Source organism: Corvus moneduloides, chromosome 4, assembly GCF_009650955.1.
Source record: "Corvus moneduloides isolate bCorMon1 chromosome 4, bCorMon1.pri, whole genome shotgun sequence".
In the NCBI taxonomy this organism is placed as follows: domain Eukaryota; kingdom Metazoa; phylum Chordata; class Aves; order Passeriformes; family Corvidae; genus Corvus; species Corvus moneduloides.
In genome coordinates, this window is record NC_045479.1 from 3,206,766 (window position 1) to 3,231,523 (window position 24,758).

At 39.4% G+C, this 24,758-nt stretch overlaps 1 long non-coding RNA gene across 3 annotated transcripts in view; it reads right to left on the reverse strand.

Annotated features, from left to right (window-relative positions):
• Nucleotides 1-5,041: 5,041 nt before the first annotated feature.
• Nucleotides 5,042-24,758, reverse strand: part of LOC116443182 — a 215,048-nt gene continuing 195,331 nt past the window's right edge. For all 3 annotated transcript variants that reach the window (XR_004239769.1, XR_004239770.1, XR_004239771.1), the window contains 2 exons: nt 9,707-11,211; nt 5,042-7,457 (listed from right to left, as the gene is read on the reverse strand). This is a non-coding gene — a long non-coding RNA (uncharacterized LOC116443182). The remainder of the gene's footprint in view (nt 7,458-9,706; nt 11,212-24,758) is intronic.

Sequence of the window (24,758 nt, forward strand, 5' to 3'; positions counted from 1 at the left end):
TGCAAATGAAGGTCTGCAGTCCCTCCCTGAACTGCAGAGTAATAGAGAAATTACTATTTTAATAGCTACATGTTCAGGAGTGTCCTCCCCAAATGTGGGCAAGCAAAGCTCGCTGCTTTTCCAATCCCGTGTTAATAGTTGTGCAGGTGTACAAGCCCTCACGCAGGATTTTAGGGGAGAGGTTGGATAAAACGAGGCTGGGTGTTAGGAAATTGCAGTTAAAAAAGTGATTTTCAATAATGTTACTATTTACAGGCTTAACCTTGTTTCCATCTGAGTCAGCAGCAGACATCCAATGATTTCGATACTGGAGGCTAAAGCACTCAATATCTTTCAAACTATAAGGTCAGAACACAAATTCTTGATGTATAGACCCCCAGCCAGCAAGGGAAAGAGGGGAAGAAACGAAGGTCTATAACGTATGTGTTCAGGAATTTGAGCCCTGGGCTCATCAGCACCAAATTTCCATTTGAATTTGAATAAATTTCTAAGTAATAGAGGAACTAAGTTGGCAAAGTACACATATATTAGTCTAAATTCAGATTAATTTCAGATCTGTGGAACAAACAGCATCCAGCTTCAATCACTTGCATAGTTAAAGTATTTGAATGGCTTAAACTTAGCCATATGCTTAAATCTCTAATGAACAGAGACCAGACTGCCTTTTTTTTAAAAAAAAGCCTTACATTTAACATTTGCCTAAATACCGATTTAAGCTCCAGGACTTAAATCTATGGAATAATTTTAATTTAGAAAGACAGAGGTAGAAAGGCAGAGGAAATTCTTTCCTTCTTCTGAGATGGAAAATCAGACAGAAAGGGACCCTCCTATTTCATATAACACCCCACAGCAACCTCCCCCTTCTATTTTCACTGAAAATAGAAGTTCACTTACTGCCATTCACTTCCCAGGAATCAACTAATTTGAAAACTATTACATCTCCCCTCAGTTTTCTGATCTTCAGACTAAACAAGCCCAGTCCTCTCAAATTTGCTTGTAAGACATTTTTCTATAGGACTTTGATCATACTTGTCATTTTCCTGTGGACTGCTCCTGCTTTCTTCATATCTCTCTTAATATGTAGTAACTTGAAGAGGAGATCAGAGCTGAGGGTTTTACCAGAAAATTGAAAATATTACTTGCTGTGATTTATATGTGACGCTTCTTTTTGTACAGGGTGGCACAAGTGGTTAAAATGATTAATTTATGTACAGATTATTTTCCTTTATAATCCCAAAATAATTTCTGGCAAATCTGCTGTGCCCTCCCTCATCTTATATTTGTGCAGAAGACACATGTTTGGTAAGAAAGAATACAGTTAGGCATAGCTGCTTGGCCTGTGCATCATTTAACCACTTCTTATTTTTCCAGACTATGATTCTGATTTGCTAAGACTGTTTTGAATTCTAATCTTCAGGGTGCTTGAGACTTGTCCCGATTGGATATAATCCACAAAAATTGATAAACATGCTCAATTCCACCCTTCATTACTAAAAATGGGGAATAATACCAAACCCAGGAGAGGTCAAAGTGTGACTCCTCCTTTTCTGCATTGCCCCAGTGTAACAGAAACCCATTTAGAACTAGTTTTTTCTTTTTCTTTTAGTTCTGTTTTCTAACTTGGTGTGCTTACATTTGCCCATTTTGCATTTTCTCGGTTTATTTATGGTAACATCTTCCAAATCATGTCAGAATCAGATGGTGACTCACAACCACTTCATTCCATGAATCCTGTTACCCTGCCATTGAAGGAAAAGTGATTGGTTTGACAGCTTAGTCTGATGTATCTGTCAGTTGTTACTTATCACTTTTACATCCTTTGCTTACAGGTGAGTTGAGTATTGCTTCTTATCTATTTGGCCTAGAATTTCTTTATCTGCAATTCTCCCCTGTTTAAATATCAGATACTACATTCCCCCATTTCCTGCATTCTAGATTTCCAATCATTCTCTCATTTTCCAATTCAGCCACTCTAGATTATTTCAGCACATCCAGAAATAACAGAAAAAGTCCATATTTTTCAAATTAATCTCTAATTTATTCTTTGCTTATATGAATCTCATTTCTTTGTGGTGGAGAACTGGACTGTTTTTTCTTTTTAGTGAAGAATAGAGAAAAAACACCTTGGGAATTCAACATCATCTTTATCATCGTTTATGTAATCCAGGAGCTAATAAGGGAACTAATAGGGGATTTTACTGGGCAGAATCAGATCCAAAACATATTCCAACAATGTAACCAAAGACATGAGGTTTAGTTTAATATTTTTCCTACAATGTATGGGCACACACCTATATAAATATATATATATACATATTAAATTGCATAATGAGCAATTGAAAAATCAAATTAGCAGGAAGATGAAATAGCTTGAAAGCTATTTCAAAAACACCTTTCAACACCTGTAAAATTATTAAAATCTTGGGAAAAAACTACCTTAAACTTTTTCATTGAACTGAAAAAACAGTAATTATAGTTCTGTGCCATGTGGTTCCCAACCTATTACAATAAATATTTTACATTTGTTTTTTCACTTTCTCATTTATTGATCCCTATGCAAAAGTGAATTTAACCTGATACAGAAACATCGAATAGGCAAGGTTCCCCTCTCTATTTGGTGGGCGCAATTTATACACACTTCATTGATCATTTCTGTACACTCGTGTGTATATTGCAATTTTTAGTATAATTTATGAACAAAGGAAGAAGGCATGTAAAATTGTTGGGGTAAACCTGGTGACATGGTAGGGCTTTTGCTTTTTCAGCCTGATGAGCAGAGAAGGAGAGGTTAAGGAACAGGAGGGAAAGGATCCATAATAGTCATCTGACACCCGGAAAGTTTAAAATTGCCCAAGGTAAAAACCAAATAACCACGACTGTAACTTTGCATTATCACCCTAACTTTCCTGGCCCACTTAAGAGTGCACCCGGGAAACGAGGAGTTCATAAATGTTAAATTAGACAGACTTTGCTCTGTGATGCAAGCCATGGCTGTGACCTAAATCAAGAATATAGAATGCCTTTCAGTTAGAGAGTCTGTCACTCTCGTTCCCTTTGATGCTCTTCCTTCACTTTCAGGAAGAGAGCACAGGGAGTTAAGGTTTGTGGCCTGCTCCCCTGTTGTCCCTCATTTTGCAGGCACTAGAAATCCAGATGAAACCTCGAGCAGCACAAGAAGCACACACACAAAATCCCCTTCACTTTCACCAGTAACTTTTTCCCTTATGAAAGTTTCCATCAGAGAGCCAGTGAGCCTTATTATACAGTCACCCAGCTCTGGTTACCACACAGTCATTCAAAACGAAGCATTATATAAACTGCCATAAAAGGTTCCTTCATCTGAACGCTCTCTCGCCGAGGTCCTTTCTTCCTCCCACTTTGAGGTGAGGTAGAAGTGAATGAGTCTCTGCGGGTTCTCTGGCTCCTGCAGATCACAGGGGCTCTGTGGCCCCTTGTAACCTTCCTGGTTATCTTTACTCTGGCAACAGCATCCCTACACAGACAGGGAAGGCTGAGTCAGCAGCCCAGGCCTACCATCCCTTTGTTAGAAACTTGTCCATAAACATTAGCTGTAGGCCTATGTTCCAGCAAACTTCTCTCTGTGTCAAAATTACACACATTTATCAAATGCCTGGAGTTTCTGAATGTGGGACAAAGCTTGCAGCCTCTCCTCTAACTAAAAATAGTTAAAGTCAGAACAGGAGACTGGACTTGGATCTGGTCAGAACTGCCTGAAACATGTGCAGCCCCAAGGAGAGAGAGAGAAGCGGTTCACACCCTTCTGCTCCTCACTGGGGGCTGGGCCATAACACAGCTGGGCCATAGTTAACATACCAAGGACATATCAAGGTTGATTTCTTCTCAAACAGCATAAGATTGTAGACTTGTTCTGTTTCGTGCTTGCATCCTGATTAGACTGCTAGGGTGTCTGTTCTTGGGAAAGGGTTCCAAGAGCGACAGCATTGTTTTTTGGGACTGATGGGAATCTCCTCAACAGGGTGAGAGCACATGGCAAAATATCTGCAGTTCAGTCTGTGTTAATGTCCCTGCTGCTGCTTCTGCTTCGAGGAAGCAACTGGAGACGAATTACTGGTCCTAACTTCCTAATTAAGGAAGAGCTGGAGGGAATACATCATGGGCAGTAGGAAAAAAAACTGAAGAAAAGGAATTTTTTTCTGGTTTATGCTTCAAATGATTCATGACTTGCAATACATCATATGGAGTCCTGGCTCAACAAGAGTCTTAGGCAAGTGTATTGCTTTAACTTGTAACCTTTTCTGAAAACTATTGGGAAATTGAGTAGCGCTTCATTCCAAAAATGAAAGACTAAGTAAGGACAGAAGTTAGACCAGAGAGGAACTATGCTTGTTCTACTGTTTTCAACACTTGCTAGAGATACTATTTTCATGTTAGTCTTTTGTAGCTGATCCCTTTTAGTGGGACTAAAGATTGATGTGTTACCAGTTCAGAAACATGTCTTGTTTCACTATGATTTTAACAAGCCTGTGAGATCTAATGAAGTTTGTAGGGATGTGGAACTCACGAACAAAACTGAAGTAACCTACCCTTAGCTTTGGCCAACTCCATGTCCACCTGAATAAATGACATGATCTAAGGGTCCATCATACATAAGTAACATCCATATAGCGTTGTTCATAGAACAACACCCCTAAAACTAAAATAGATTAATGTTTTCCTTCTCTTCTGTTGTCATAATTTCTACAAAACAGATAGTTTCCTGAAGAAGGCTTCCATTCAGCACCCCTACCATCCTACTTCCTCCCTGAAAAAGTATCAAGAAATATTTATGACATGCAAAAAGGTTTCCATTTCTAAGAGTATGAAATATGTTCTTGTCAGAAATAGAGCATTACACTTGGGTTTTCACTTAAATATGATTTCTGAAAACTAATAAAAAAATTAGAAATGTTGGTGCACAGAAAAATGAAAAGTGAGAAAAAAATGCATAAAAAAATATCCACAGGATAGCATGGGGAACTAAGTGGGGGAAAATTACTTTTGCTTTGGAGGAAGCATTATGTAGGCAAGGCAATTTTATTAACACGGTTGGATAAAATATAAAGGGTTTTCCTAATCTCAGAGACTTCAAAAGAGACTTTTTTTGAGACAATATTAATATCAAAGCCAGTTGTCACTATTATTAAAATGTTCTTTGCTCTTCATTAGTCACAAATGATCCCCTCGACTCACAAAAAGGTACTCGGTAAATTAAAAGCTTTTATGTAACACTCCAACAAAAGTTGAATGACTCCGGAGTTAAAAGGCAACTCTTGTGTCTGTCAATATTCAAAGTGGTACCCAATTTTTTCCTTTTTTAAAGTAGCAATTTCCTTGGGGTATTTATTCATTTATAGATCTATTAAGAGCCTGATGAGGAATGGACGATTAATGAAAAGCTTTGTCGTTCTGACTTCTCACAAGCAATCATTAAAGGCCTGATTTTGCATTGTGGGCAGCCTGCTAGTGCCATGTAAAATCCCTCTGGAGGATAAACAGGTCTATCCATCTCCAGGGCTAAGCGAAGCCTGGATTTATGTCTTTGTGAGGGCAGAGTGGTAATTCCTCGTGCTGGGTACTTTTCCTAACGCACTATGTCTAAGCACTTCAAAAGAGTTTGTTTGCTGATCGCGTTAGCCAGAACACAGCTCATCCCTCCAGTGGGCTGCATTGTGTGACTCTTAATCGCTGTTTAATTGCAGTCTCACACTGCTGAACTTAATGGGAGCTCCTCACCCACTTGCATGGTGAAAGACTGGAGGATAGGATTATGGGATTTTCTTAATGTAGACTCAGAAATACCACACATGATGCGGGGGAGTCACCGGAATTTGCCCACCACTGGATTTGTGCGGTTGCTTAGAGTTGTCTTTCCACCGAGCCGTGTATGTCTCTCTGAGGCTGAGATGTGGGGACTGAGGATCCACTGTTGATTTTCACTTCACATAACCCTGTTGGTGGTACCATTTGTCTATTGTGTTCTTGCCTCATGGGAAGGTTGGTGCTGGAATGGTGGAGGCAGAACTGAGAACCAGATTTCCAGGATTTTATGCCTGCCTTGACACTGATTTGCCTTAACTGAAGAGTTATATCACTTTTCCCCTTTGTGCCTCAATTTTTCTATTTATAAAATGGGAAAAGAAACCATGGGCTAAGGCTGAATTAATACCTTTAGACTGCAAAAGAAAGGTAATATAGTAGTACAAAGTATTAATTATTATATTATCTCTCTCTCTTTAATGGATTTATATTTAATTCAGTTACAGAGAGATGCTTTGTTCGCATAATAACATTTTCTACTGCCTTTGAGGCTCATAGGAGAAAGCTTGTGGGAAGGAAACTGGTAAGTGTTTGAATTTAGAAATGCTGCTGGTTTCAGTGTATTTAAAATGCTGTTGAAGTCGGGACAATTTAAATGTGTGAGATTTCAAATGTCTCATTGACACACATCGCAAATTCCTTCATTGCCTGAGGGAGCTACAGCAAAAGGAAAAGTTGGAGTCTTTTAGTTTCACAGTTAAGGCAGCTTTTTTTTAAAGTGAGTTAATGATGGAGCATTTGCCTGTGCAGTTGTAACAGAGCAATCTGTCACTGTGAGAAGACTCCTGGGGTGACTACCAAGACATGTTAACTAGCAATGGTACCTCCATTGTACATGACCCGTTGCTCGCCCCGGTGTTGCAATATATTCCAGCCAGATTCCTGAGTGAGAAATGGGAGTGGATTCATGTTTTGAACAGAGGCACAGGCCCAACTCAGCTTGTAAAAACTGAGGGTGAGGGAAGTCTGCTGAGGGAAGCAAGCTGAGGGTCTGACCGATGTTCTTTTTCTGTTCTTGCCCTCAGCATTCAGCGGCGCATCTGTTGTGTTTGTCACGGAGCTGGCTCCTCTCGCTGTCCCCTCCTTGCACACCCCGCCACGCGCTGCACGCGGGACATATTGTAAGCACACACTCATTGATCTTTACTCCCTCTGATGACAGATACAAATCTGCTGCCACTGCACCTTATGCTAATGTTCAAATGAAAATGAATAGTATGCACTGAGGCACACCAGGTTGCACTTTACCTGCCTGTATACATTTATTTGGGGATACGATGCTGAAACCAGCCTTCTGGGCCCATCTCCATATCTCAGCTCCAGAACAGCATGAGATTTTCAGGTGTGTGAATTCCCCCTACATTAGAACTTGTTTTCTTGGCAAAGGAGCCGAGGTCTCTGGGCTGGAAAAAGCAACTGAGTGGTCTGACAAAATTCTTCCCCTGGGCATAGGACAGTCAGGACCATTGTTTACTCCTGTGGTTTGTTTCAAGGTCACATTTTGTGTTAAGTGAGACTGAAGCAGTCTTTCATTTATGCTGGATAGAACACGACTGGCTTGGACTCTCCCATTCATGTCATCCATGATGATGGAGTATCAAACTGGATGCACTGGACATCTGTAACAGAAAAAAAAGTCAAAGTGAAACAAGAGAACTGTTTTCCTACCTCTCCACCTTCATTCTGTGTGTGACGCAACTGTTAATGGAATATGGCTGGAAGAAACATGTCTCAAAAATATGCAGTGATATTCCGTGTGAAAGTTTCTATAACAGTCAACAACCAAATCCTCCATTTCATTCTCCAAAGCCATAATTTCAGCTGATGTCTATGTCCAAATAAAAAAGTGAAAATATGAGTAAACCAAATCCAATATATCTCATATACTCCTCCAGTTCCCAGAGGATAACATATTCCAAACATCTAATACTTTTTTTTCCTGTTTTCTGACCTGAAACGCTGGAATTACAGCTGCTGATCGTGAATGTTTGAAAAGAGTTGCCAATGCCTGGCAACTCTTTCAGTGAAGAAATTCTTCCTGATGTCCAACTGACCCTTTCCTGCCATTACTTGTCCTGTTGGAAATGTTAGGGCGTACTCTTGTCCCTGTAAACTGAAACCTCAGTCTCAGGAGATTCCTTGTGGGATCACTTGCACTTTTTTTCTGTCAAGATCCTCTTCAGGACTGTAAAGTGATTTTCTTTTCATGTCACGCTGCTCTACACCCAAAGAAATTATTTGTTCCATTTTTTGCACAGAAATTAACAAAATCTCATATTATCTGGAATTTTGCCACATATCCTCTACAGATACCAACCTCAACATATTCTTTTTCTTTCCACCCCTCTTATGAGTCTGTCCTAAACTTATTTGCCTGTGTCATCCATCTTCCCCAGCTCTTCCCCATGAAATGATGATGTTTCCCCATCCTGCCCTCAGATAAGCTCTTCTTCACGTGTTTTACCACAGGTTTGCCATCCACTCTGTGCCCCCTACCTGAGTTTCTTTGTGGCTCATCAAGAGACAGCACATGCCATGGCTGATCTGGTACACTGGGCACCCTGACTGATTGATTTGCCAGCCAGCTGAGATGAAAGAGCTGGAATGACTGCTGTGTTCCCTGCTTTTCCCTCAAGGGAATAATTAAAAATCGTTCTCTTCTACCAGCAGTTGTGGAAAATACCAACTGCCAGAAGACCTGAAGGAACTAAAACCGCTGTTCAGTCTAAGATTTGATGGAAGTTGCCTCACAGGTGTGACTGACAGGCAGATAAAGCTATTTTTATTTTTAACTAGGTTCCTAAGAAAAAATATCAAGTTGTAGTATGTTTTAATCAAACAGACTCTGAAGAGATCAAGAACCTTTATGATTTTGCCTCAGTTTTTTTAGACCATCCTTAATCTGACATATCTAATTACACTTCTATGTATTCTGATACAGAGCTGGTAGAGGGCATTTCTTTTTGTAAGGCTGGGTATTAATGGGCCCATTACATTACAAAACTGCTGGGACTTCCAGATGTCACTGTAGTAAAACTAAGTAAAGGTAACCTTATGAACAGTTTCTCTGAGCTGTAGCACATTCCCACACCTGCAGGGAATAAAGATACTAAAGGTACATTACAAAACTACCCTGAATGTAGAATTATAGAATCTCCTGAGCTGGAAGGGACTCACAAGGATCATCAAAGCCTAACTCCTGGCCTTGCATAGAACACCTCAAGAACCACACCATATTCTTGCACTCTGTCAGGCCTGGTGCTGTGACCGCTTCCCTGGGGAGCCTCTTCCAGCACCCAACCACCCTCTGGGTGAAGAATTTTTTCCTGATATCCAGCCTAAATCTCCCCTGACTCAGCTCCATGCTGTTTCCTCAAGTTCTGTCGCTGGTCACAAGTGAAGAGCTCAGTGCCTGCCCCTCTTTTCCCCTCACAAGGAAGCTGTAGACAGAAATGAGGTCTCCCCTCAGTCTCTTCTGGAAGGAAAGAAGAATCTGGAAGAAAGGGAAAACAATATTGCAGGGAAATCTGGGCTGCCTCGATCTTCAGTTTTCCCTGTTCTTTTACCACTCTGGTTCTGCACATTACCTGGGTGCTAGGCTTTGCTTAACTAACGAAATCATCCCTGCTTTTGCCAGAGCAGAGACACTCAGTGCCTGTTCACACACTGCTTGGTTCAGGCTATCTTGTGTTCTAATGAACATATCACAGCAATAGCTCAGAGCTCCCCATATTTCCAAAAAGCATATGTTAAACAATGTAAGCAAAGAGAAACCGTAACAGGCTTCACTTGTCCTAACAGTCCATCTGTTTCCTACTCCCTGCTGAGCGCATCTCTTTTCCTGGTTCCCTTTCAGGTGCACTCTTACCTTATGTAACGTGCTTTTTATTGGAGATTCATGCTGTGACCCTGTCAGAATTGCTACAGCAGGGGTGACCTCGGTAATGACTGTCCACAGCCTGCCAAGGTAAGTTGGTCAGTGTTAGCTGATTAAACTTTTAACAACATCCCCTGTGCGATAAAGGGCAAAATGACAACTTTGCCCATCGTCAAGGTGTCTGTATAATAAACTAATTAGTAAACCACACAGTCTGTGGAGCTTTTAATGAGTGCTATCGTCTGGCCTCTGTAATAAAAACCCAGTCTGCCCCCTTTTGGGATTCAATTAAGGCACAGACTGTCATATGCTTGGCCTGGCTGATCAATGAATCCATTCCGACCTTTGTCGGAGCTGTTTGCAAGGTCACTGGCAGTAGTGAGGGAAGCCAGCCTAGTGGTGGGGAGACAAACCCAACAGCACCCGACAGGCACCAGTATCAGCTGCTAATGTCCTCCAGGTCCTTTGACATCAGCAGAAGTTCCTCTCACACAAAGGTTAGCTGAAAGAGAATGTGGCAATATGCATATGTATAAAATTTAAATATATGGATACCCGTTCTTCTGAACAGAAAGGTTTCCCTGTTATTTAAAAGTTCATTAATTCCTTCACATCTGCATGTACCTAGGCACCTGTGGGGTTTTTGAGCACCAAAATACGCTATCAAATGTTTGCTCTCTAAACTGAGTTTATTGCTATGATCCAGATACACAAACAAAACAAACACAACAGAGTAGCCTTAGATCATACAAAACAGCCCCCTTTTCAGGTCCTTGTGTACAAATAATACTTATCACCATATGATTCCAGAAGGGGTTTATAACCGTTGAAATAATTTTTATGGTGCTCCGTTGCAATCAGTAACAACATTTTAATTTTACAGACAGGAAAATTTCTGTAAAAAAAAAAGTAAATGGTCAGACAGGCAATGACCCAATGAGATACCCAGGCACTGCAGTGAAGGCATCTTTAAAAGTAAAGGTTTCAGGTTTCAGTCCTTTCACTTTCCATCCTCAGGAGAATAAACAGGAATCAGGGGACTGTAGAGTGAAGACAAGACCTTTAGCATCATTATCATCTGCCCTGACCAGTGGGTAAGCACCTGAGCTCCAGGCAAGCTCTGTCCACAGCCACACTGCCACCACAGTAGAGTCAATGATGCACTTGGGTTTATTACAGCTGTAGTAGCAGTGTGAAACCTCCAGACCTCCCAAACATCACTTCCTACAGCCAACAAGAAAGCACTGCATTAGGTGATATGGCAGGGCCATTAGAGACTGTGTCCCCCTGTGAAATGTGGATGCAATCAGAAGAGCAAAAACTGGATGGAGTTTATGAATTCATTCTGCTCAGGTGAGAACACTAACCTCCAAACAGTGGGCCTTCTCTTCTGTCCTCTTCTTTGTTCATTTGAATTAAATAATCTCTCCTCTGCCACCTCATAGTATTTTATAGCCTGGGGAATAAGAAGGTGTCTGAAAGGTGATTTTTAACTGCTGTGATTCAAAGAAAGGAAAAAAAAAAATCTGGTTGTAATTGTCCTGCTGATTCAGAAACTGAGCAATCTCTGTAGGCATAACTCACGTGAATTCATAGCAAGAAACCAAGTTCTGTTGGTCTTTAAATACCAAAAAAGCAGAGACACAAGGTAATTAGAGTGATACAATAGTGGTGCCTAGTATTTGCATTCCTGCTATTTGCATTCCATTAGAGGTGGAAAACAACAGAAGTGCAGAACTTTGCCTTTTCCAATGCAGGCAAAATAGCACTTATCTGCTTATCCTTGGCTATTCAGTTACAGCAAGCAGACAGTTTACTTAGTTATCAAACAAAAAGTCTATTAAGTTTATATATTTTTTAATTATTCACTATCACTACTCCAGTGACTCCATCCTATGCCTCTCTGAGTCTCTCCCTGTTTTTCTCTGGCACTTCTGCATGTAACCAGTCTTGCATTACTTACTGTGATTCCTACCTATACCTCAGTTAGCACTCTGTTCCTCTCTTACCAGAACTGTTACAAGTCACAAAGCCCTGCTGACATTTAAGACACAATTTTCTGTACACCAACACCTTTCAGCAGCAAGCTGCTAATCCCAGCTCTCTGCTAGGGCCCCCCACTTTGCTACAGCTCGGGAGTTCCCTGCATTATTCCTTCAGCTGTTGCCTCAAAACCACAAAGGAAAAGGTGCTCACAGCCCAGGATGGCTCATGAAGCAGACAGCAGGTGAAGCAATCACTAAAGGAACATAATTCTGCGTTTCTCATGAAAGTTCAAACAGTTATTTTTGCTGGGGCCAGCCTTGCTCTTCCACACCAGCCTATAAGGCACCAGCAGGAGGTTTTTGTATCTGGTCACTCTGCTTTCCTCCTTCCAAATGCAGCTACAGCAATTAGTTTCAGAATTTAGCCTGTTAAGATGATTGAGAGGTGAGGAGTCACTCGAAGGGGAGATTTATAAAAGAAAAGAAGAAAAAGCAAACATCAACTTACTAAAAATAAAACTGAGACTTTTTTTTTTTTTAATTTTGGAATTCAAGTAGGAAAAATGAACACTTATTTAAATGTTGTGATTTTTTTTGCCCCTCTCTGGGTAATTCAACATTTAAACCAGGAATATTGTATTAAGGTATAGTTTATTAAAACTAACAGAGTCAAATCTGAATTTAGATTTCAATGCCTCAGATTGAAGACAGACCAACCTATATATGTCTCTGTGAATTTTTCACAGAAAATGTGCATTTTGGTACTGTCTTCTGCTGTTTCTGAAATGGCTACAGGGCACTGGAATATGTTTCTTTCTGTTGTATAAATTTTTCAAGCAATAATCTGTGATGAAATGTAACATTTTGATAGTTCTAATTATGTTGCTCTGTGCTGTTGAATTAATCCTCAGATCTTTAAGACAGGTTATAAATTGTGCCTATATGGTCTTGCCAACCTCAAGACTCTGTAGACACATATATAGGTGCAGTAGTATGTTATATGCTCACAGAGAAAAACTTCAAAATTTTGCAAAGAAAAAACTGTGGAAAAGATACACATAGATGTAAAACAAATTTAAGATTTAAAAATCTTTTCATTGAAAAATAGCTTAAAACACTGTGTGTTTTTTCCCTCTTTCATTCTGCACCAAGAATTTAAAACTTTGAGGAAGTAAACTATATGAAAGAATTAGTGTTTCATTGCATCATTTCTGAGTTTCCCAGCTGTTCCTTTACATCAGCTGCTCATTTACAGCCCCAAACTTAGAAACAACAAACATCATACACTTAGATGTTATCAACCTAATTCTTACCAAATGAACAAAGCTGTTCTGAAAATGTACTGGCCCAGGCCCCACATGCAAATCTCATAGCTTTACTAAGGATGTTACTGTGTGTAATCTAATTAGCTCTTGGCTATGGTGAAATTTACTTTTCCTTGGGTTTGCTGATGGCTGGAACAGTACTCGGATTAACATCCAAGAAGACAACATGGAGTTCAATGACTTGTGCCTCCCCTAAAAGTCACGCACAAACTTTGAGCAGTTTGACTTTTTGGCTGACAGAATTACCGGGAATACTCCTCTGCAGCCTGGCTGCACCCACTGCTGTGATTGCAGGTTTCCACTGTATTCAATCATTATTCACTGTGGATCTTTCCTCCCCAGCCCCATGAAATCCAGCTCTTCCTCCCAGCTGTATTAAGTGGCAGATGACCAAATAACATAAAATTTCTAGCTACCCTTTTCACTCACACTGCAGAACAATGGAAAATATTTTAGGAAAACTCTCTGAAGGTGCGTACTAAATATCAAGACAGTAAAAATAAATATCCCGTAAGATAAATCTTTCTTTTTTATGCTTTGCAGAGGCATTTTGCATCAGCCCTTAAGCAGCTGTGGCTGTGTAAGACGTGGTTTATCCACAAGGGTGCTCTCTGCACAGAATACAGCTGGGGCAGGCAAAGCAGGTCCAATTACATTTGATCACTAGCACGGGAGATGTGATGTAGGAAGGAAGCATGGCAGAGCATCCTGACTCAAGAGCAGGCAAAACATCTTAGCTAAATATAGATTAGATGAAGTCTTGAAGCTGCTCCAACTTTTGAGAAGGTCTGGAAAGGCCTGGCTGGCGCCAAGACTGCTCAGAGACTGCCTGGTCCTGGTGTGCCATGCAGGTCCTGGGGACAAGCAGCACCTGACTGTCATTGCAGTGACTGGAAGCTCAGCTGGTGATGCACAATGTACAAATCTTCCTTTTTCAGTGCTCTATTCTGGGACAGACATGCACTTTAAAGAGTTAACATTTGATAATGGTCTTTCTTTAGGTAGAAACCGATCCAGATATTCCTGTGAATATTCATAACTATTACTAATTTCACCTGAGTTTGTTAATTTGGCACCTGAGTGGCTCTTTAGTTCAGAAGCCCATGAATTTTATCTGTCAGATGGTCGGTGAATTGAATAAATTATGAGTGTGTCAACACAAAGATTTGGCTGCATTTCTTTTCCTTCAAATGAATACTGTGTAGTATTTGGTATGAAAGGCTCATTGGGAAACTGCAGCTAGGTAAAAGGCCAAAAAAAAAAAAAGAGGCAGAAAAGTATAAAAGAATCAGAACTTTAACAAACTCTTCACTCCAGTATTTAAAAAAAGCTCTGAAAGAAGGCTGCTCACATGGATTTACTGATAAAATCAGGAAGTTGAACTTTTTCTCAAGTCAGCTACTGCTGCTTTACAAGAAAGTTTCAGATTTTGCTACTTGGGTTTCAATATGAAGGGAACGCTTATAGGAGATTAATTTCTTAATCAAGGTTTTATATACAATTCTGATTTAGCATTCTTGAAATTTCACCAATCATAGTTAAATTATATTCATCAGTCTGCTTTTTAGCTCCTTCAAAATAACTCTAAGTACAAGAGGCTGTGAATTTCTAAGTCTTCAAGAATAAAGGACTGCTGCAAAAGATTTGAGCTCTGATTTTCAGTGGTTTTATCAGCTGGAGTACTAGCAGTTGCCTTTCTGTTGTAAAGGGAAATGCCTTATAAAAATTGACCATTTTAACTTCATACCACCTCAACAGATCATATCACTGTCATCCTTTTAAAATGGAGATACTAAGACCAGATTTTTCATGCGTTTGACAACATTTTTTTCTACTTCCGTGCTAAGGCGTTGGAGGCTTGATTTTAAAAAAGTACAGAACATCAGCTCCAGCACAAATCTGCAGCTCAAGAAGCTGCTCAGTGACCATGGAAAAATCATGACCTGCAGCTGCCCTTCAAACACGGCCTTAGTGACTTGCCCAAAGCCAGCTAGTGAGATATAATTACTGCTGAAACAAGAGTTTGTGACATTGAAGGGTTTTTTAATGCTATTATGTATTTGTATTGTGATAAAATTGAAAAACACTGTAAAGAGTAGGTCACCTCCTAAAGACATTTTCTTACTGTTGTCCTAGTTTTCCCTTACATTTTTCCTCCTGCATTTAGAGCATTATGGCACTCGTGGTGGTGTGAGATCCACAGCTCACAGGAAGACGTTTGCCCAGGAATCTAAGTTTTGCAGGAGGATTGATATCCCTTTTGAACCCTTTTCAGGTTCCAAAGTGATCCATCAGGGCACTGTGATCTAAGACAGCATTTTAGGACACATTTAACTTACAGGGAGCTTAAAATTGTATTTAAAATCAAATACATTGCACTCAAATACATTTTTAAGTGCTTACTCCAGAATTCAGGTCCTGGTATGTAAATGTTCTTAATGCATTATCTAAAAACATCACAAATGTACATCTATGTACCCTTCTAGATAAAGGAAGAAAGGCATTGCAGAATATCCATATCATAGAAAACAAGTGTGTTTCTAAGACAAAATCACATCGATTTTTTTTTGTCATGAGCAGAAGGGTAAGAACATTTTCTTCAGTGAGCCTCAGCAATCCCACTTGCATCACAGGGCAAAAGGTGCAGATCCAAGCTGCATCCCAGGAAAACATGCAGAGTGTGCTGCATTCCATGAAACTCATTCCTGAAGGTTTTCCTGAGCTGGGGTCTCAAGGAGGACATTTCCTTTTCCTGCCTCTCAAATGACCGGCAGACTTTTCGAGGATTCTCTCCCATCTAGTGTTTAACCACTCTCACTTTCTTCTGAGCTTGCTCACAAAGCCTTTATCTTATTTGTCAATGTTTGATATTAAAATAAAAAAAGGTATTAATCTCTGCAGTGACCTTTCTGCTTTATTTCTCCTGGAAGGGGATGCTGCATCTTTTGTAAGTAACTTCAAGGCAAGATATTATGCGGCATTCAAACATATGGCTTTTATCCAGTTAATCATTGTGCATTACCTACTTTCATCAATGTTCAGAAACTTAATTCCAGGATTACTCATTCCCCCTAAAATCCAAATAAGAAAATCAGAAGAATAGACCCAAACAATAGAACTTTTATACCAGGATAATTAGAAAAGGAACCTATTACCCAGGATTATAATTACTGACTAACATATTAAATGACCTTTAACATTTACCTTAAGCCCCAGATTTCTAGAAAACCAGAAAGGTTATGAATGCCATATTAGTAATCTTTAATCTTTATTACTGCTGTGGACAGAATTTTAATGATTTTTAAATAGGCAGCGGTCACTAACATATCCCTATTAAAATAAAAAAATCTCATAAAAAATTAAATGGATTAAGACTTCAAATGTACCATCATCAAAAGTATTATCTAATTATGGAGTTCAGTGAACAGGCCAAGTGAAATGGTTGGTAATATTAGTTACTTACCACATGGGAATGCCCGGGATTTATGCACAAATAGATTCTGCTTCTGTTGCAACATAGTAATTAAGAATTTGTCAGGGAAATTTGACCCTCTAGGGTAGATATTACTTTGTAAAATAAGAATGGCAGAGCACTAGTCTCCTTGCTGCACATAATTTAACTTGATTATTTATACATCAAAGGGAGTCTGCAGTGACTGCAGTATAATATTTAAGTAGAGGGATATTAGAGAAAGAAGCATCTAGTGAAATCTTTTTCCCAAATCTCCGTGAGAAAATAGAGGAAATTTTCATAAAGCATTTCATTTTGCATATAAATTGGTGCCTAGATTGTGCCTGTGAATTTACTGCTGTCAAATTTAATTTTTCTTTAATTCTTCAGGCCCAGATGTGAAAAGCTCTGTGTGCAGGCTGCAATTTTCAATGCTTACAGGTAGCACCCGGATCGATAATGTGTCTTTATGAGAAATTACCATTAATGTTATTGAGTATGCATTTTGCTTTATAGGATAATAAGGTAATATGAAATGCCAATTCATTCATTAGGAGAAAGCTAAGTGCTTAAACGAAATGGGTGACAGGTCTGAAAAAAGATGTAGTTGTGGGCAGGAAGTCAAGAATGGATTTTTAATGACCTAATACCAAAAGGTTTTTACCACTTATTTGCATTTGCTTCCTATAAACAATATTAACTTTAGAATAAAAGTGCTCGAATATTTAAATTGCAGTAAGTGATTCCACTTGAAGAGGCTATTTGGAAATGCTGGGTTTCTGGGAAACTCTCTGCCTGGCCTTTTCAAAGACCACAACGTGAACTCATCTGGTGCAAAAATTAAAACAAAACTCATTTAAATTGACAGGCATAAAGCAAGCATATTTTGAGCATGGCCAAAAAGCCAGAGGTTAGTATGTGAAAAACAAACAAACAAAAAAGTGCTTTAGCTCTTTGTTCAAAGTACAGTGTTCTCCCAGCTCAGTGCAGTAAAAAGAGCAGGTATTGAAAAGAAGAGTTTGTCAAGGGAAAAAAATCCGAACTAAACCCAGATCCCATTGCTATTGTTCAAAAGAGTACTGCAGCTCCTCAGAATACAATACTAACAAAAAACCCCAAAAAACCCACAAAAAGTGGTGTTGTTTGAAAGTCTGTTCATAAAGTAAGAAATTAATTAATTTCTAGATACATTCAGTGTCTGAAACTGTGACCACAAGAAAGAAAGTTAAGAGACCTTTTACAAAACCTCACTAGGTTCTTTTTTCCCCCAAGTCCTAACTCACTTTTCTGAGTGAGTTTCTGAGTTTCTTTTTTTACAGTTTTCAGTGAGTTGTTTGCCCTCTTTTTTTCTGCACTGGAACCCCCACACATGATCCCTGGAGCATGAGCTGTGCCAGGGGACGCTGCCATCCTGATCCTGCACAGGTTGGAGCCTGGGGGAGGTTTATCCCTCTCCATGGGGAGAGGATCAGACCCTGCAGGAGATAACTTGCATGCCTGGAAGCAGAGCTGGCTTTTCTTGGAGCAGTACTCTGTTAGAGACATGGCCCCATTCCCTGCTCCTGCCCCCCTCGAAAAGCCTCCACCAACCAAAGCCCCCTTCAAACTTCTGACATAGAAATGCCAAGTTTTGCCTTACTAATGTAATTTATTAGGATGTAACACAAGGCATGGCAAGGAGGCAATTCACAAGCCTACCCAGGGAAAAACACATCCAGGTTCTTCAGTGTTCCTCACTCCCATTGCAAAGTGTTACTTCAGTTACAGGAATAACTTAATGTTATTAGCATTACAGGAGTAGCTCAGTGCTAAAGTTTCCAAAGCTGGTCTTTTTTCCACAGGAATACGGGGACCTGACTTCCATTTAAAATGATGGCATTCTCTTCAATTAGATCAGAATTCAGAATTCCTCAACAAAGATTTTCCTAAAGTTTTCATTTGGTCTTTTATGACCTTCACATTTTTGCTCTTCAGCAGCAAATAAGACATTTTATTTACTATCAACACCTTAATACAGCAGTTTGAAAGCAGACAGCTTAATCATTTTTTCCTTTTGAATAGCTAACATTGTAAAAACAAAGGACAGACACCAGAAAAAGCTTTAAAGTTTTATTTTTATTTTTTTTTCTACTTTAACTTGGCAATGGCTGCTTTGCCTAAAGTTTTTTTTTTGTTTGGTTTTTTTTTTTTTTTTACTTTTATGTGGGGCTCTTTTTATTTTTTTTTCCCTTGACCTTCAACATCTCAAACTACAAAGAGAGGACTTTCTCTAATGCTGTTTGAATATACTGCATTTTTCTTTTAAGGAGCCTTCCACTGATTTTTATCCTTCAGGGATCAATGGTTTCCTCAGTTCCATAATCTGACAAGCTATAGTAAAAGCAAAAGGCCCCCACTTCTAGAGCCTTAAGTGTTAACGTGAGATGGCAACGGATGTACTTTCACACTGAACTCACAACAGCCTAAGGAGAGCTTTAAAGTATCTTAGCCTAAGTCTCTCTCTTTGGGAGGACTGAGATATGGGAGGAACTTTAGTATTATTGTTAATCTGTATTACAAAAGGACCTAACAGCCTCTGCTGAGTTCAGGGCCCCATTAAAAGCAAGGATGGATAAAGCTGGTTCAAATGTGTGTTCATTCCAGCATAACCTATGAATGCCTTTGCTTTCTGGTAGAGTCTGACTCTTTTCCACAAAACTCTTGTTAAGTTTGGAAAGTGGGAAAAAGAAGGAGAATGGAAATGCTGATTCACTACTAAATTAAGCACTGCTCATTTTGCTGCTACAGTAACTTGGAAGAAACAAAATTTATTGCTGTAATGCAGCATAGTAAGTTGATTTCTAAGGGACTTTTTGATCAAAATAATCTACATATCATCACATAGCTCTCGGAATGACTCCTTCTCCAATGTCTCCCTGTGGCTCTTTGCACAGAGCACCAATACTCCCGTCTGCTCAATCACATACTACACAGAGAGCTAACTTTTTAATTTTCTTCAGTACTTCAGCACTGTTTGCTTTGTCTCACTGGCATCCAAACACCTTGACATGCTGCCAAACATTCCTACAGATTGAGAAACCAGTCAGGTGGTGAACCTGGAGCAGCATCCCACACAGGGACCATGTAAAGGGAGGATGGATCGGTGAGCTGACATGTGGCGGAGGAGGAAGCTGTTCTCTAACACGGATCCTCCTACAAAAGAGGCTCAGAAACCTGGCTGGTGAGTCTCTGGGTGCTGTTCTCTGAGGGAGAGCAGCCATCAGCTGCCATAATTCACTTTATGCTGCCAAGTGTGCAAGTCAGGGAAGTGGAGATGGGCCCCTGTCACATCTTGCTCTGCCACTATTGTACTGCCCCTAGAATGTGCTGACTTTGAAAATCAGAGTGGTATCAGAGGGACATTGATAATTTAACAGTCCTTTGATATATGCCAATGTTCACACTGGGATGGTACAACTGAGGCAGTGCTGTCACCATCTCTGATTTGTTGGAATTGATGATGGAGTAAAACAAGTACTACCTAGGGTTTAATGTAAAACAGTTAATGGGATTCAGAGGGAAGATAATGGAATATATTCACAATGAGTCATATATTTATGTCCACATTATGAAGAATATGACAACATATTGCAACCAGATTGTGACAGGTTTAATTTACATATATGTTTGTAACTCCTGTCTTCAGTACTCAAATTGCATGGGACTCTAGGCACTCAAATTTCTACTTCTAGCATCAAAATATGTGCAAGCCCTTGGCTGGGAGTGGCAATCCTGGCAAAAATGAAAATCCATATGACCAGCAGACCCTCTGTATTTTCTTGCTTTAAGAAAGAATTTCACTACCACCCCACCTATCTCCTGTGGACATGCAGGCACTGCTCTTGATGTCTTTGACCTTGCTTACTCTGTTATCACTGTTTCAAGAGCATCATCCTCTGCTGCAGCCAGGGCTCTGACATTCCAGCTCACTTCAGGCTGTTGAGGAGACCTTGTGCATTCTCCTTCCCATGGTAATTTTGAATCAAACTATTCCTGAGCCATGGTTTATATGTCACATCCAAAGAGCACTGCTCTGAAAAACACAGTTTTCTTCTAGCAATCAAGTAGTCCCATGGAAGTCCCAAGTAAGTTGAGTAGTCCCAAGGAAGTTGAGAGACTAAGTCAAAGCCTATAAAACTCCCTTGGTGTTTACTCCAAGGAGTTTTGGATCAGGCTTTGGACATGCTTCATCTTCTATACATTGTCTATAGCTCAAACATATTTACAGCCAATTACCAACAGCAACGATTGTAGAGGTTACTGATGATCTATAGAGTGCAGTGGGATAATGACTAAGACAAGACATTCCTCTCATCACAGACATCTGGGTAGTATTGCTACATTGCTACTGTTAAAGTGGTTGTGCAAGTGATTTCTCTTAATAATCTAGTAAGTGCTTTGGGATCTTTCTGAATGAATGGATTTCTAGAGCACATGCATTCCTCTTATTGTTACTTATCTGTCTGAGTACTGTCACACAGAAATAGGGATTCTCTGTGTTTATTTGGTTTTGAAATAATATATAGTCAGTACAGCTATAGATCTCAATCCTGTCATGGGAAGCAAAGCACTATCTGTTAAAATGTATTAGCCAAACATATGCAGACAAATGGACCCAACAGCACCTCACCACAGACAACAAATTCCTCTCGTCCTTTAAGAATGTAGGGGTTGTTTTTTTGATGTTGTTGTTGTTGCTTTTATAAATAAGCACCTAATCTCATCTACAATATGTCATGAAAGTTCTCTCTCTCATTTGCACAGGCAGTTACTCAGTCTTTTTATATATTCACCTGTTTGGAAATTGGATGCAGTTTTACACATTCCTTCCCTAAAATGAGGCCTACATTAAACGTATTTTCCCTAAATTATTATTATCTCCTATGCATAGTTAACAGAAAGTAGTGCAGCTAGTTTAAGTATAATTATCCATAACTTGTCATGCACTGATGGCATCCATCATTCTTCTGGCAGAAGCAAACTTGATTCCCACACCAAAAAGCTTATCAACAACATCAAGAAAATTTATAACTGATACTAAAATTATGAGCACTACATAACTCCCCAATAATATCTGCGGTGAGTTTTGACTGATATTTGGCCTAATTTCCTAATTTAGGGCAAACAAGCCTCATATGCTAGACAAATCCAAATTTAGATCCTGACTTTTGTTTATAATAGCATTTAAAATACATTAAGCCTGGGAGTTTCAGTGAGGGGGAAGAAGTCTGTCGAGATAACTACATGTTCAGTGTACGCTGAAAATTTTGAGATAGCAGTACTTATTTTTTCCTTGTTTGTAAAACCAGAGGCAAGGATTATACAAATATGCAGTCTCACCCTTTTCTTCACTTGTGTGTCTATATCTATACAGCCACTCAGCATTTTATATTCATGTTGCAAGTCACATAGGGATTTTTTTCGGTGGGGTATTGTGTAGTTCTGGCCCCAGAGAAGTCCTCACCAATGATTTCCAAGCACTGTCACAATGCAAATAAAAACACAGCGAGAAAAGAAAGTTGCAAGGGTAAAAGGCAACATATAAAGTTAGTTAAAAGAAAAAGAGACTCTTCAAATTTAGTCTAAATTTTCAGTATATTCCAAGATTTCTCCTGTCTGGGTTGGTACTTTAGTGGCTTCAGGAATCTCAAAGGGTACAAAATGTTATTTAATGCCTGTATATAACAAGGAATATGATACATTATAAAAGACCCATAGATGTGACATTTAGGATCCTGGTTTGGTGGCGGTCTTGGCAGTGCTTCGTCAATGGTTGGACATGACGATCTTAGAGGTCTTTTCCAACCTGAATGATTCTATGATCCTATGCACAGCTGTGAGTTTCTCACACCCGGTTTTTGTGCGTGCATATTTGCTAGGTTAGTGCTTTTCTAATGATCCATCAATGGCAAAGTGAATCTGCATAAGACCATAAAGACAAAGATTATCAGCACCTAACCTACCACAGAATAGAAAAGATCAAGAAATACAGAGTTAATCTCAAAACCCAGGAAGGTCTCTTCCACTTCAGGGAGGAAATAAACAGAAAGTTCTCACCACATTCACACCCTCTTAAGGACACTGAAATCTCTTTCACAAAAGAATAGCTCACTTTTGGTGTCTAAATATTTTCGCTTTTACTCTTGCACTTAAAAAGCTGAGATTTCATCCTTTGAAACAAGTACCTCATGGAATGAGACAATGGAAATTAACAGACAAGAAAGAGGTGAAGGAAAGGCAATGCTTCCACTAAGACAAAAAGTTCACATTGGCTCAACTATTTTTTAAACCAGCTTCTCATCTGCATGAACTAACAGAATTTATTAGTGTCAGTAAACAAGGGCCATTGCCTTAATAATTGGTGAACCAGCAAGTCTGTAAGGCATCCAAGTCCTCTCCCAGTCTCCATCTTAACAAAATCTTAGTTAGATTAATAATAATGCCTGCGGATTCTGAGCTAAGCTTCATTCAGTCTTACAAAATTTAAATTCAATATGCAATTCAGTGGGAAATAAGTTTTCAAGATGTCACACAGTTTTCAGTTCATGTTTCAAGAAACAAGGAGCAAAAGGTAGAAGGTGAAAAAATGCATAATATAGTGACTGTCTCTTTTGCACAACAAAAATGTGAGAATTGAGACAGCTGTTAGTAGTCTCAAACAATTTTGTGAGTAGGACTTGTGGGTTCTGACTCTTCAACAACCAAGAAAGCACACGGACCATTTTTAGTGTCATTTTCTCAGCTACTTTGGCTAGAAGGAATGGTTTCTTGATGCTGAGAGGTTTTCTATGTATTACTCTGGAGTATCTACTTTTGAAACTAGACAAGGTTCAGAAACATCAATAAAATGCGAAATAGATGTTTTTCTCTACCTCCTTAATTCTACATTCCCCAAAGCATCATTCAGGTTTTAGGTGAAGGGCTGAGTCGTGTCCCCTGCATCAACATTTTTGTAGATTTGTTTTCATGCTTCTGCAAACCGTTTCTCTTTCCATCGCACCAGAAATCAATCACAGCGTTGGGAGAGCTGAAAATATGCTGCTCCTCAAAAGAAAGAACTGTGTGGCTGGAAAGTAATTATACTGAGAAAGCTGTTCCGGGTGGACAAAGCCAACCAGATCGCTTAAGAGTGTGACAAAATGCTAAATTGATCTGAGCTGTCTAGAGACAGTTCAGAATTTCTTCTTGGGATGTTCTGTTTCAAAACCTTATTACCGTAACTTCTCAGTGACTGTATGTCACGATCATGAGTTACTCCATTTCAATGTGTATTTATTTTCTGTTAATGTTATAACTTAGGAAATTCAAAAGGATGGAAAGGGTACTTGGTTCTATCCCTAAATGTCAACCATGTAAGTGCTTTGACTTTTATTTTCTATTTGCTTTGGTCAGTGTAAATTTCTATGGGTTTTGCTGGTTGGGGGAAGGGGATTTGGAGATGTGCAGTTCTTGGTTATTAATATTTGACTTTGTTAGTGCTATCTGTTTACCGTATGGCTTCTGGAAAAAGATAGGAAATATTAGCTGGTGAGTCCTTAAAATGCACGATGTGTGGGCACACGCCTTGTGCCTGCACATTCTTTGCACTGCTGCTGCATTTAGCCTGTGATTGACCATGGAGGGGGTTTGATATTGTTTTTTGATACTTCTTTGCTTTTACTTCACTCTTTTTACATTTAATACATTTGGATGATCAAGTTTGAGTGAATACCATATGCTTCATACAGGCTGGTTTTTTTCCTTATTTCTGGAATAGAAAAGATGAAGGCTGTTTTTAGCCGCTGTTTACATTCACAAAGCTGGATCCTGAACATAAATGAGTTTTTATACAAATGCCTGGGATTTTATACAAATCCCATTCCTCTTTCGCTTAGAACGAGTAACAAGACAGCTGTCTCCGAAGCAGAAAAGGCTGTTGTTAAGAAAGCAATAATAGGCCAGGCTTAAGATCCTTAGCTGGGCTCTTTTATTTTGGGACTTTTACCAAAGGCTGAGGGGTACCCAAAGAAAATATCAAATATCCACTAATATTGAGGGCCTAGTACTCATAGTTGGCAGGGTATGAAATTTGTTTCTATAGGAAATCACCTTATTGTACAGAAAATTGAAACTGTGTGAAGGCTTTTTTCTTTTCTTTTCCTCAAACTGAACATGAAAACTTTTGGGGGTTGGAGGTGATGGCATATTGTACTGTGAAAAATTGGTTTATGCTCAAATGCCTTTTGCGGTCACAACACGATTCC